At 44.8% G+C, this 8,757-nt stretch overlaps 1 long non-coding RNA gene across 1 annotated transcript; it reads right to left on the reverse strand.

Annotated features, from left to right (window-relative positions):
* Nucleotides 1–5,789: 5,789 nt before the first annotated feature.
* LOC131510230 (uncharacterized) lies at nt 5,790–6,797 on the reverse strand. The gene is made up of 2 exons (XR_009260951.1): nt 6,601–6,797; nt 5,790–6,372 (listed from the first exon to the last, which is right to left on the reverse strand). It is a non-coding gene; the product is annotated as an uncharacterized LOC131510230 (long non-coding RNA).
* Nucleotides 6,798–8,757: the final 1,960 nt, after the last annotated feature.

Consider the following 8,757-nt stretch of genomic DNA (forward strand, 5'->3'; position numbering starts at 1 on the left):
AGTACAGGTTTGTGATGACATTCAGATCCTACCATTGAACAGATGAGAATGTACAGAACTCAGGGGCACTGGGTGGCTCAATCCATTAAGCATTTGACTTCGGCTCCCGAAGTTTGTGAATTCAATCCCTGTTTCGGGCTCTCTGCTGTAAGCACGGACCCCACTTCAGATCCTCTGCCCCTCCCCTCCCTGCACCCGCTCCCTGACCCTTCCACAGCTTGCACTTTCTCTCTCTCAAAAATAAATAAAAACATTTTAAAAAATGTTCAAAACTCTAATGGAGAAACTGATGGCTTCATAAAACTGCTAACAAAAGATCGAGATCAATAAGAATTAATTACATGAAACTGAACAGATGAGGATGATTATAATTTTTATGACTTTTTGTTTGAAACATTGTTGGTTCTTTAATGTTTTGCTGTCTCCAGATTTAAAGAAACCCCTTCTCTTAAGCTATATATGACTTACAGCAATTTGGTAAAGTATATCTTTATGAACAAAGAGAAAACAACTACTCTTTCTCCCTACCCAATAATTCCAAAATTAGAAAACTCTGAGTATTCTTATTTTTATGGCAATATAGTTATTTGCATAAGCTCAACAAGAATCTGTTCTCCTTAGGGTGCCTGGATGGCTGGGTCTGTTAAGCATCTGACTTGGGCTCATATCATGATCTCAAGGTTTGTGGATTCAAGGCCTGCATCAGGCTCTCTGTCCCCCTCTCTCTCTGCCCCTCGCCTGCTTGTGTTCTCTCTCTCTCTCTCTCTCTCTCTCTCTCTCTCTCAAAAATAAACATTAAAAAAAAAGGAGGGGCACCTGGGTGACTCGGTCAGTTAAGCATCTAACTTCGGCTCAGGTCATGATCTCACCATTCATGAGGTCAAGTCCCACATTGGATGAGCTGGAGCCTTGCATCAGATGAACCTCACTTCTTTCTCCCACACTCTCTCTCTGCCCCTTGTGGGATTCTCTTTCTCTCTCTCTGCCCTCGCTCACTTGTGCCTTCCCTCTCTCAATTAAAAAAATACAGAATTTGTTCTCCTTGTAATAGGACACATTTGGAAATATTGGTTATATTACCAGACTTTGACTGCAATGTTATATTTGAGAGAAATGTATATAGATTCAGATATGACCAGACAGCTTTAAGAAACTAAGGTTGACTTTATGGAGCCAATAAAATTTGGAAAAATCAGCCTGGTACCTTGCTTACAAAGTTCTAGGCAGCCTTACCAAGTGAGCAAGGGCAATCACTTCCAGGTACGCCCAGGAACGTCAGGATATTTGGGGGACATCAAGAAGACAAGAATTCACCCAATTTATAGGTATTCCAGGTGAAGTCTGATGGCAAATTCTTGGCTTGGCTTCTTAGCCTGGAGAGACCTTTAAAAGGTTAATCTAAGATTTCTTATGAAAAGTTCCAGGAGCGCCTGGCTGGCTCGATTGGTAGAGCATGTGACTCTTGATCTCAGGGTTGTAAGTTAGAACCCCACATTGGGTGTAGAGGTTACCTAAAAATTTAAAAATCTTGGGACACCTGGCTGGCTCAGTTGGAAGAGCATGTGACTCAGGGTTGTGAGTTCGAGCCCCACGTGGGCTGTAGAAATTACTTAAATAAATACAACTTTAAAAAATGGTAATAATAAATCATAAAATTTAAAAATCTTTAAAAAAAAGAGAGAGAAAAGTTCCAGCAAAGCGGACTTAAAAGAGCATATAAGGTCAATCACTGTTCTTGCTGCACTTTTGCAAATAATCAGGCCAATTTTATTGAAATTAGACTTCATTTGCAAATAAATTAGTCTTATTATGCTTATCTTTGCTAGAAATGGGGGTGATTGTAGAGAAAAGTTACATTTCAGTAGAAACTATAATACACACTTGTGTATATTAGATTCTAGTTCTGTTAAGTATCTTTGAAGTTTGGTTTTTCTACCTGTAAACTAGACTGGATTTCTTCTTATCGCTTCTCGGCCTTTTGGCTAAGATCAAGTGTAGACTGGATTTCTTCTTATTTCTTCCAATATCTGGTTGCAAGTCTCCAGACTAATGCTTCCAATTTTTCTCCCATCCTTCCGAGTTGAAGTCACTGAGAACTAGAACTGTTCTTTTCTTAAAGCCACACAAGCTAAAATGGTACATGATATAAGCTTCAGAGAAATCATTAAAATAGCTCATATATGGACAATCTTGCTGTTACTATGGGCCACTCAGAAAGATCTCCAGATCTCCCCCACTTGTGCTCTCTTTCTCTGTCTCTCAAATAAATGAAATTTTAAAGAAATTTTTTAAAAAAGAAAGAAAAATCTCCAGAGAATTCACACTACAAACCAGGAAAATCATTCAGATTGCCACTGCCTGCCCTCACTCCCTCTGAAGATGCTTCAAGCCCAGCACCTAAAAGCATCTCAACTGGCTGCCTTCAGAACTCAGAACCTGGGATTATAATTAATCTGCTCCAATTATCAACCATTTGCTATTGTTGTTGTTATTTCTATAGAAATGCCTCTTGTCAAGTAGGCATTTGCTTGCTCAATATAGGTCTAATTTGGTGAACCCACCTGTATCACCACCTCCTGAAATAAACACAACCTTCTAACTAAACTGACCTATTCTCAGGACTAAGAGACTGGTTCAATAAGATATGGACCAATCCACCAACTCAAGACAGCTTCAAACCTATGACACGGGATGGCCCAAAATATCAACATTTCCACAATATTGCCCAAATCCTTATGCAGATTTCCAGGGCTCCCAAGATCACTGACTTGCTTTCACGGCTCTTGGCAAGACCCTTCAAGCTTGGGACGTGGTTACAGACTGGATTTCAGACTACTGCCTGTATAATTATTATAAAATTTGCTACTATAATCCTATTTAGATGTGTGCTTTCTGAGTTATGACCCCTGATTTTTAGTTCATCAGCTACCCAGGCAGTTAACGTCTTCACCATTGACTCTGATGCCTTGGCCTTACAGGGTGGGCTGTGGTGTTAACCCTGACCATTGGTGGTGGTGTTTTTTTGTTTTTTCTTTCTTTTTTGTAATGCAAGTACCTGATTTAAGCTTTGATTACCTAGGAATCCACTTTAAAGAGGCATCCATTCCAGATGGCTACCTTGAAGAAACACAAAGCCAGCCACACCACAAGATAAAAAACCAGGCCACCTCCCCTCCACTGACACTTCTTTGTTCTAGAGATCTTGGTAGATTTTGATAACTGTCCATTTGGGCTACTTGCTTTTCCTCCTTCCATGCTTTAAATTCCTCCTCTTATATTTTGTTTGTTTGTTTGTCTGTTTATTTATTATTTTAGAGACAGAGACTGCAAGCAGGGGAGAGGAGCAGAAGGAAAGAGAGAGAGAGAGAGGGAGGGAGGGAGAGAGAGACAGACAGACACACAGACAGACAGACAGACAGAGAGAATTTTAAGTAGGCTCCACACTTAGCAAGGAGCCTGATGCAGGGCTCAGTTTCACGACCCTGGGATCATGACCTGAGCCAAAATCAAAAGTCAGACACTCAACCGTTTGAGCCACCTAAGTGCCCCTCTGTTCTTATATTTTAAATTCAGCAATAGAGAATGAGCCTCAGAAACCCTAGGCCCCCATTCTCTACCCCAATAAAAGCAGAACCCCAGCCTCTTGCTAGCTCTCTCTCATGCTCTCTCTCTCTCCCTACAACCTCGCTGTGTGGCCCCAAGTGTGTCATGTAATTTCCAGGTCTCCTAAGTAATAAACCTTTGTTTTTTTTCAAAGTTTCCCAACGGTTCTGCTGAAGGGCATCTTGCTGTCATGATAAGAACCACAAGGGCTGGTCCAGACACAACATTGTTCATTGATAGGCTGAGACCTGCACACAACACTGACCTTTGAGAGTCCTGCTGAGATCACCCAGCAGAGGGCTGCCTTCCTGAAGACAGCTGGACTCAGAGCAGGCGGTGGCCACAATTTCCCCTTGTGGGGCTTTGGCCAAGGAGATGGTCTCACTAGGCCTAGCTCATTTCTCCTGGAGTCTCTGATGCTCCCCAGCCTCCTCACAATCTGCAGAAGGCCCACTGCCCACGCCTTAAATGGAACTACCACATCTTCCCACTTGCAAACCATCCCCCCCAACATCTGCTCCACCCGGTCACCTCCTTTTCCACACTGCCTGAACCCTACCTCTGCAAGGCCCTCACCATGTCTGCCTGTCCATCTCAGGGGCCATCGCCCCCACCAGCCAACCACAGGGTCCCTGTGTAGTCAGCTCTCTCAAGATGAACTCTGCCCACTGAAAACTACTGGGATCCTTTTCTATATAAGCCGGCTGACCTTTATGGGGCCTGCCTCAGTCTACCATATGGTGTAACAATACTGACCCTCCCAAAGGAAAGATCTTGGGGGCTCAATCAGGCTGTCCATTAGAACTTTCTGTGATCAAGGAAATATATTATGTCTGTGCTATCCAATGTGGTAGCCATTAACCACACATGGCTATTAAGCACTTGAAATGTGGCTAGTGTAGCATCAACTGATTTCTTAATTTAATTGTCATTAAGTTTTATTTTTCTAATTTACCTTTATTTATTTCGAGACAAACATGGAGAGAGAGTGGGGGAGGGGCAGAGAAAGAGGGAGAGAGACAGAATCCCAAGCAGGCTCCACACTGTCAGCACAGATTCCAATGCGGGGCTTGAACTCATGAACTGTGAGATCATGACCTGAGCCGAAATCAAGAGTCGAACACTCAACTGACTGAGCCACCCAGTGGCCCCTAATTTTCATTATTTTAAATTTAAGTAGCCACATGTGTATAGGACAGTAGCAGAGATACCTTTTTCCTTGGTCTCCTTGCAAAATGGTCTTCCTCCTTTATAGCTCCATATTCCAAGGTGTTTATGGCAAATGGATGGCCTTTGAGAACCCAAAAAAATATTAGCCCATGCCCACTCAGTTCAGGGCCAAAAGGAATCGCTCAAGATTCGCAGAAACTGGCTCTTGTCAAGTCCACGTGGACTTGAGAGAGAAAAGAGCTCTCTTCCAGGACCACATTCTGTCTCATAAGCACCACTGACCTCTGCTCCATCCCTCAGAGTACAGGCCCCTCAAAGCTTCCAGAGAGATGCCCTGCCCATCTCCTTTCACCCCCAGAACACACTCTGGGGCAGACAGGAAGGGTTGTGATGCTATTATCATTTCACAAATGAGTAAAGTGAGGCCAGCCCAGGGCAGGACAGAGCAACTCACCCAAGACACCAAGCTACTCAGAGACAGATGGAAGTAGGGCTGAGGCCCAGGTTACTCCTTAGCCTCTCCCAGCCTCAGCCCACCCTCTCACCCCCACCACTCCCCTCTGTGGGTGATGGGAGCAGGACAACCAGGAATCATTTTGAAAAAGGTAAGCTCTGACACTTATCATAGAACCCAGAAATTCCACTTCTGGGTGTTTACCATCAAGAATGTGGGGCACCTGGCTGGCTCAGTCGGTAGAGCACACAACTCTTGATCTCAAAATTGTGAGTTCAAGCTCCATACTGGATGTAGAGCCTACTTAAAAAAAAAAAAAAAAAAAAAGAGGGGCATCTGGGTGGCTTAGGCGGTTAAGCATCCAACTTCAGCCCAGGTCATGATCTCATAGTTCATGAGTTTGAGACCCCTGTCAGGCTCTGCACTGTCAGCGCGGAGCCGACTTCGGATCCTCAGTCTCCCTCTCTTTCTGCCCTTCCTACGCTTGCTCCCATGTGTGCGCTCCTTCTCTCTCAAAATAAATGAACTTAAAAAAAATAGGAACATACCTCCACACAAAAACTTGTATGAGAATGCACATAGCAACTTTATTAATAATAGTCAAAAACCAGAAACAAGCCGAACGGCCATTAGCAGGCCCATCAAACTGGAACACCCACACAACGGAATGCTACTGACAAGTAAAAAGGAAAGAAATGCCAGCATACTCATCACAAATAAACCTCACAGACATTATGTTCGGTGAAGGAAGCCAGATACCAAAGATCACCTACTGTATGATTCTATTCACATGAAATTTCCAGAAGAGGCAAAACTATAGTGGTAGGAAGTATACCGGTAGCTGCCAGGGGCCAGGGTTGGGAAGAAGAGATTGACTACAAAGGGGCTCGAGGGAATGCTTTGGGGCAATGAAAATGTTCCACATCTTGACTGTGGTGGTGGTTACACACTTGTAAATATTTGTCAGAACTCGTATCATTAATCTTAAAATTATGAATTTATACCACTATTTTAAAAGTTGTAGGGTAAGGGGGCACCTGGCTGGCTGAGTCGGTAGAGCACGTGACTCTTGATCTCTGGGTTGTGAGTTCGACCCCCCACACTGAGTGTAGAGATCACTTTAAAAAAATAAAATATTGGGGCGTCTGGGTGGCTCAGTCGGTTAAGCGTCCGACTTCGGCTCAGGTCACGATCTCATGGTCCGTGAGTTCGAGCCCCGTGTCGGGCTCTGGGCTGATGGCTCAGAGCCTGGAGCCTGCTTCTGATTCTGTGTCTCCCTCTCTCCCTGCCCCTCCCCATTCATGCTCTCTCTCTGTCTCAAAAATAAATAAAAAACGTTAAAAAAAAATTAAAAAAAAAATATTTAGGGGTACCTGGGTGGTTCAGTCAGGCAGGTAAGTGTCCGACTTCGGCCCAGGGCATGATCTCGCGGTTCGTGAGTTTGAGCCCCACGTGGGGCTCTGTGCTCACAGCTCAGAGTCTGGAGCCTGCTTTGGATTCTGTGTCTCTCTCTCTCTGCCCCTCCCCCACTCACACTCTGTCCCTCTCTCTCTCTCTCAAAAATAAATAAAAAATTAATTAATTAAAACATTTTTAAAAATAAAATAAAATAAAAGTTGTAGAGTGGGGAGATAAGTGCTGGCAATGTGTGGGCACACCTTTCCAGGAAAGAGCGTTGTTCTCTCTCCTCAGCTCTCTGTGACAGCACAGCCCTGGCTCACATGAGCTGGCCCTTGAGCCCATCTAGAGATGGGAGAAAGGGCTGACTGTGAGGAAGAAGGGTAGTTCTGCGGTACCCCCTCCCTGCCCACTTGGGAAGGCTCTGAGTGTTCCCAGGAAAGGGAGACCCAGGTCGTACTCAGAGTAGAGCCCACCAACCTGGGGCTGAGGGCAAGCCCCTCTCTCCTCTGTGTTTCTGTTTCCTCATGTGTGAAATGAATGTGGGGGCCACACGGCTCAGAGTGTGTTCCATGAAACAGTGGTCATGCAAGATTCTCTATGAAAAGCATCCCTCGTTCAAATAACTACATAAAACCTCCCTTGCTGGTTCCTGGATACTCACAATACACATTAACTTCTTAAGGGCTCTGAAGAGTCTTGCAGAAAAGGAACCTGTTTCGCTCTGATTAATCCCAATTTCCTCAAATTTGCTCCTTTTTTCACAGAAGTCAGAAACATCCTGGAAGGGCTGGGGCAGGCCTTAGAGTCTGGATTTTAGGCTTAAAGGATCAGGGGTCCAATCTCAATTCCCTCTAGGGCAGGCATTGCTCAGGGCTAGAAAGGGATAGGTCCTGGAAACCCAGCCCCATCCTCCCACTTGCAATTCCCCCACCACCACACACACACAACACCTTGCCTAATGTGACCATTTGTCAATCAGCTAGTGGGCGGATGGTGCAAGGTGTTCTAACTCAACCAGGATGGAGGGAGCCACGGGAACAATTTCACCTCCTAGAGGCCCAGGGATTGAGAAAGACTGGGACAGGGCAGTGATACCACAGGTCCAGCTTGTTGGTCTCTAGCTGCCTCCAGATACCAGCACAGAGTGTTTCCTCTCAGTGTATTAGAGGTCGGGGGCAGGGGCGGGCACAGCATCCAGTGCAAGCTGTAAGAAGAGATCAGCTGCTACCCAGGACCTCTGACTTCTAGAGGGATGACCCCAGGAAAGCTCACAAGAAAACTTGGCCCTTTGGAATAAAGCCTTCCCACTGCGCTAGAACCTACTATGACTCCCTATTGCCCTAGTGTCCTCCATTCCCTGCCTGCTGCTTCTGACCTAACTCAGGCCTCATCACCTCTACCTGCTGGGGAATCACCTGTCTCAAATGTCTAGCACTGGGTACTCACACACAGTAGTGCACATGAGTGTGTTGTTGAAAAATGATCTCTGTGCTCTGGAGCCGAAATACAAAACATGGAGACAAAGTTTGGGATAAAGAGGAACAGCTGCTTTTTGCTTTGGCAGGCAAAGGAGGCTGCAGCAGGCTAAGGCCTTCAAAACTGCAAGCCTGCCCAGAGGAAGTGGCTGGGTTTATAGGGAAATACAGGATCTGTCCAGTTTCCACTGGGATCGTGTACCTGCTGCCACCCTCCTTTGTCATGTCCTCAGGATGGAGTTCCTGCAACAAAAGGCCAGGAAGGGGGGTACCTAGCTGGCTTAGTCAGTGGAACATGTGACCCTTGATCTCAGGGTTCTGAGTTCAAGCCCCACACTGGGTGTAGAGATTACCAAAGAAAGTAAATAAAACTTAAAAATAGGGGTGGGTACCTGGGTAGCTCAGTTGGTGCCTAACTCTTGGTTTTGGCTCAGGTCATGATCTCACGATTCCATGGGATCGAGCCCCAGAGTCTGCTTGGGATTCTCTCTCCCTCTCTCTCTGTCCACCCACCTCAAAATAAATACTGAAATGAAATGAAATAAAATGAAATAATGAAATGAAATGAAATAATAAAATAAAATAAAATAAAATAAAATAAAATAAAATAAAATAAAATAATTTTTTAAAAGGTCAAGAAGGGAGGAGGGGAGG

The sequence above is a fragment of the Neofelis nebulosa genome, chromosome 4 (assembly GCF_028018385.1).
Source record: "Neofelis nebulosa isolate mNeoNeb1 chromosome 4, mNeoNeb1.pri, whole genome shotgun sequence".
NCBI lineage: Eukaryota > Metazoa > Chordata > Mammalia > Carnivora > Felidae > Neofelis > Neofelis nebulosa.